This window comes from Protopterus annectens, chromosome 6.part0 (genome assembly GCF_019279795.1).
Source record: "Protopterus annectens isolate FY-2018-M chromosome 6.part0, PAN1.0, whole genome shotgun sequence".
In the NCBI taxonomy this organism is placed as follows: Eukaryota; Metazoa; Chordata; order Ceratodontiformes; family Protopteridae; genus Protopterus; species Protopterus annectens.
The window spans coordinates 609678300-609684453 of record NC_056737.1 but is presented as its reverse complement, the minus strand read 5'-3'; positions in this window follow the sequence as shown (position 1 = coordinate 609684453).

The following is a 6154-nucleotide window of genomic DNA, read 5'->3' as shown; positions in this document are numbered from 1 at the left end:
TCTCCTCCAAATTAGCATACCTTTTAAAATTATTCAATAATTGATTTTTTTGGTAAATTCAGTTCCAAGGTACATCTCATATACCAATGCAAACAATGACCTTCTCTTTTTCTCTCTCATCCTGAAACCCTTGTCCATAATCTTAAATGTTCTATCCTGAGCAACTCCTCTAATTTTACTCCTCCTGTTTTCTAACCCAGCTTTGCATAATTCATTCACACCATCATCTGTTTTTTTTGTATTCTTATGCTCCTCAAACTCTAAACCACACAACAACATGATCCCTAGGCTAACAGCACTTACACTCTGACATACCTGACAACCTCTACATTGGTGAAAATAATGTCAGCTTTGTATTCAAACTCTTAATCTGTCATGGAACCTCAGAATCTCCACGTCTGCCCCTTGCAGATTGAGATCTTCCAACAGTTTAATCCTTTCCCTCCTACCCCAATATTTTCTTTCTCCCTTGCTCTTTCATCCTCAACTGATATACATGGGTATTGATATACTGTGCTGATCTTTTCTTCACTCCCCTCCATTTTCTACCTTATCATTAGGGCATTTATCTAGATGAATTTGTTAAATAGTGTCAAAGTTGCCTGACTGCTCCATTCAGGTTCTATATTGTTCAATATCTCCAACCTAGAACACTAAAACAGGACTAGCTCAATGGTCAAGCCTTAGGGCAAAAGTTTTGTATCTTTTCATTGATGAGCTTTCTTCCTCACTTCCTTCATATGCATACCATTGTGTATGCAGATAACCTCTTCCTAAGACAGGAAACATGCCATTCCACTATATTATATATTACAAGATTAAATAAATTGCTTCTTTGTTATACTTCTGATGATCTACAAATCTGTGCTAGCTGTTGGTGGTTTGACTATTTCTGATTTCTTGGTTTATAGTTTGCATACTTGCATTGTTTCTAGTCATCTTCTCTTGTTTTATTGCAATGTGTTTTACTTTAAATGTGCTATTTTTAAATTAGTTTTTTTTTTTGAGTTTTAACTTCTTGGTTAAGACTATTTAGCAAAGATACATGTCACACTGACTGCAAAAAGAGTAATTCCAACTGAATTGTAGAAGGAGCCAAGAAGTAGAATTTTCATTTAAGACAAGAGAAGAGGACAAGATTTAAAGTGGAGAGGTGTCAGTGTGTTGTGTTAATATTCTGGATTTTTTTTACCCTGCCCCTCTTTATCCCAGGGATGTCAGGAGGCATATGCACTGTACTGATTTCAGTACAACCTTTGTAGAAGGGGGGTAGCTTTTTTGAAAAAAAAAAAAACATACGTATTTAAAGAGTGTTGGCTCCTTTAAGGAGCATACCAGCCAGTCGGAAGTGAGCTCACATCATGTCCGGCTGGCTGCAAGCGGGAAACAATCTGAGTTGGAACTTGGAAGGCAAGCAATGGATTCGCGAGCGGAAAACTGGAAGGCAAGTGGAAGCAAGGGCATTCGGAAGGCAAGTGGAAGCAAGGGCGTTCGGATTATTATCGGAAGGCAAGGGCGTTCACATTGAAGGAAGGGAAGGCAAAGTTTTTGAAGTAAGTACATTTGGAAGGCAAGGCAACATTTGAAGTGTGTGTCATTTTGAAGTAAGTGCATTTGGAAGGGAAGGCAACGTTTTTGAAGTAAGTGCATTTGGAAGGCAAGGCAATGTTTGAAGTGGGTGTCGTTTTGAAGTAAGTGCATTTGGAAGGCAACATTTGAAGTGTGTGTCGTTTTGAAGTAAGTGCATTTGGAAAGGAAGGCAACGTTTTTGAAGTAAGTGCATTTGGAAGGGAAGGCAATGTTTTTGAAGTAAGTGCATTTGGAAGGCAAGGCAACATTTGAAGTGTGTCATTTTGAAGTAAGTGCATTTGGAAGGCAACGTTTGAAGTGTGTGTCATTTTGAAGTAAGTGCATTTGGAAGGCAAGGCAACGTTTGGTGTGTGTGTCATTTTGAAGTAAGTGCATTTGGAAGGCAAGGCAACGTTTGTTGGGGGGGGTTTGTGTGTCATTTTGAAGTAAGTGCATTTGGAAGGCAAGGCAACGTTTGGTGTGTGTGTCATTTTGAAGTAAGTGCATTTGGAAGGCAAGGCAACGTTTGTTGGGGGGGGTGTCATTTTGAAGTAAGTGCATTTGGAAGGCAAGGCAACGTTTGGTGTGTGTGTCATTTTGAAGTAAGTGCATTTGGATAGCAAGGCAACGTTTGTTGGGGTGTGTTTGTGTGTGTGTGTGTGTGTGTGTGTGTGTGTGTGTGTGTGTGTGTGTGTGTGTGAAAATGCCCCCACATACTACACCTGCTGGCTATAGGTGTTCAGGCTCAAACCCTGTACCTTTGCTTCAGGGTAAGAACAGCCTAAAGTCCCTAACCACCACCAATTCTGAACATTGTTCAGATTTGCTTTTCTAATGGTTGTGAGCTATGGTGAGAACTGAAGTTGCATTTGTCCCATTATTGTTTTTGATGTTTGTCCAGGTTTTTTGTGCTAAGGTGTGAAGTGAGAACTGAATTTGTATTCCCTCATTATTGGCTTTGTTTGTCCAGTTTTTTTGTGCTAAGAGGTTGAGAGCTATCTAAATGATAGCCATTAAGTTTGTCTTCCTATTTTTCCAACTGCTGATTTAGCATAGTGGTATGTTGCACTGACTATAGTGCATATGGTTCTGGGTTCAAGACATGCATGGTGATAACACAGCATTTTATTCTAGCAACTTTTCAAAATTATACAAGCAATGTTTAAAATGTGTCCCTGTTTTTTGGGCTTTTGTCCCCCCCCAATAAATGTTGGCTTTTTCCAGATTTCTTCTGCTGCAAAGTTCAGAGATACAGCTGAGTGTCAATATTTTACAAGGAGCTGAGAGCTGCAGGGGAACTTAAGTTTAGTGCTGCTTATGCACAGTCTGCTTGTACTGTTAATAGCACAACAGGTAGTGTACTTGCTTTTGATGCAGAAGGCTGTGGGTTCTTCTCCCACAGTAGGTAGATGCATTGCTGATACTATACTGTGTTGTAAAGGAGAGTGGATGCTGTAGTCTGTTTTGGCGAAGATATCTAGTAGTAACTATGAACCTGTTATCAGTTTGCCATCCATTCCCTATTGCAATATTACTAGCGTATCATTGTTTTTAATGCAACATAGGCAATTTATTCCTCAAGGGCAACAGGCACATTATTTGTAGATGAAACCATGAAATATAAAGTTGTTGGCTAGCAGCAGCCTCTTCATTAGTTACAGATTTCTCTAATGTGGAGTTATGTAGATGGCTTTTACAACTTCAGATATTGTGCATATTTACTGATACTGGTGGACTGTAGAAGTTTGAGTAGACTTTTATGATGGAAGGTGTATCAAAGAGCACGTGTATGTTTCATGTGCAAGGGGCCTATGATTTGAAAACAGCCCAAAGTTAATCTTTATCTGCCACTGGCAAAATGTATTTTCTTTGAATGTGGGTTTCAATGCTGTTTCAATGAATGTGAGTTTCAAGGGCAGAGAAGTTTTAATGCTAAGTCTAGTTTCATTGTGAGACTGCATTGCTTTGTTTAGCAGATATTTATTGGTGTTCGTGCTGTAAAATGCAAAATAAAACTTTTTCTGGCAAATCATTTAGGAATTAAGTCACTAAATAATGACAGATGTTAAGTTTCAGACGTCATAATCTTCAGAAAAATGCATGCTAAAGCAAGACCTGATATTCTAGCAACTGTCTTAAGTTTATACAAGGTCAATTTTTAGTACTGTTTGTATGTTCCCCCAATATATTTGGCCTTGTCCATATTTCCTGTATTAAGAGGTTGAGAGGTATGTGCAAATAAATCGCTTTATAGAATTAGGAATATCCAAACCTCTCAACTGTCCCCAATTTTGGCTAAATGTTGCTCTCCCCCCTAATAATCTCTCTGCAAAATAACAATTTTGGAAGAAAACGTGGAGGGTTTACTTTACTTTTATAAATAACTGTAATGATCAGAGTTATATATTACTTTTATTTCAGAACTGCATGTAGATTCTCTAATTTTGTCAGCTGCTCTAAGTTAACTGTGCTCATATTAAAATGGTGTCCCTTCTTTGACAGGTTCCCAGCTGTATTATCTGGCAATTTTATATTTTTGCATCACATTTTTGGTCCGTTTTTCATAAAATTGCGGTTTTCTGGCAAATTAGTGGCAAATTGTTAGACTGAAGTTAGAAAATAATGGCAGATATTTGAGTTTCAGATTTCATACCTTTCAGAAAATTTGTACTAATGCAGGACCTACTATATTATATTTCTAAGTTTATAAGAGCAATATTTAAAAAAAAGTCCTTATTTTTGGGCCTTTGCCTCAGTTTTATTTATGAGTTTGTTGCTCTAAGAGTTTGAGAGGTGTGTGTGTGTGTGTGTGGTAGGTAGGTAGCATACCTCTCAACTGTCCAAATTTTGCATAATGTCCAGATTTTTGCCCCATATTTTTTGTCTGTTCCTCATAAATTTTGTGATTTTTCTAGAAAATCATTGAAGGCTGAAGTTGCTAAATAATGACAGACATTTGAGTTTCAGACTTCATGTCCTTTAGAAAAATTCATACTAGCACAAATCCTGTTATTCTAGCAACTTTCTCATACTAGCACAAATCCTGTTATTCTAGCAACTTTCTAAGTTCACGCGAGCATCATTTAATATCTGCCCCTGTTTATTTTAGGCTTTGTCCATATTTCTTGCACTAAGAGGTAGGTAGGGGTGTGTGTGTGAATGAAACATCCTAGTTAGGGGTAGCAGGTGGTTAGTAATTTACTCAAGCTCAAAACCTGTACCTTAGTTACAGAAAACAAAAGCATAAATTCTCTACCCCAACTACCATGCTGCATTTTTCAAAGAACTGACATTTCAGGTTAATTTTCAATTCAAGGAACCGAGTTTGAGTGAATTTATATTATATTACTGAAGAGGCATTACAGTGAATGCCTCTTCATCGACACTAAAAGAGCGAACCGTGAATTATGAGAATGGCCGTAGCTTGGCTGGGGAGGGGGGTAGCAGTTTGAGAGCTGTGAGTACAAATTTGAAAATCCTAGCTACACCCCTGCTTTATCCTGTTGTATTCTTGAGTTATTCAGCACTTAGTTTTAGCCCATCTACTCATAATGGAAAGCACTAGAAGATTATATTGGGAAAGCCCTTCCCATGACTGGCAAAATGTCACTTACTTTGCTTTCACATTTTTCCACCTGCTGGCTGTATTCTGACATACCTACAAGTATTAACTCCCTTTTCATCCTAGTTTTAAAATATCTTCTACCTATTTCCTAGTGGGTGTAGGGCAGTAGGTTGAATGGGCACTGCCCTGACAACCAGGAGATCAACATCATTTGGTCAAGACTGAAAGTCCCCCAGTACGGGAATATTTTCTTTCCCCCAGGAACTGTGGAATCTCAGAATTAGTATATATAATTAAGAGTGAGGCTTGCCCCTCTGAAAAAACACTTGGTTTAGTCCATTCCAGGGTAATTCCTGGAGGATGCACAGAATGTGTCAATATCAGAGATTTTGACATTCTAACTTCAAACTCATGGGTGTCAAGGCAGAGTCCATTCAACCTACTGTGCTACAGTAAGTAGAAAAGACCTAGCTATTAAAAAAAAAGGATATATACAGAAAAAAATAGAAGCTGAACTGAAGACTACTGTGCATACTGTGTAATAAAGAAAAGACTGTACCTGTCAAGCCTTTTTTTTTTTTTTTTTTTTTTTTACATCTGGGTTCAGACTGCTATGCCTGAGGTAGGCACTGCGACATGCCTGCTTAAAATGGATTGGGACTGCTGTTGCTAACTTTCCCTGATAAATACAAGTCTGTTGTGGTCTAGTACTCTGGTTCTCCTGTTTGATTGATTCTTGTTTCAGTGTGAACTTTTCTGCTACAAATAAAGGACTATTGCATGGTGCAACATTCCATTTTGCTGAGCAAATAAAGGGCTGTTGCATGGCACATTTTATTTTGCAGAGCTGTGTACTCGAGGTAAGGTCTAGGACCAGCCTGCATAAAATGGACTGAGAATGTTGCAGTTAACTCTTCCTGGTGAGATGAGTAACAGCCATCATTCTCTATTTTGCTGTGGGCTACTCCTGTAGTTGTTAGTACTAGATTCTATCACTACCAAAGGATGAGCTTTAAAGTA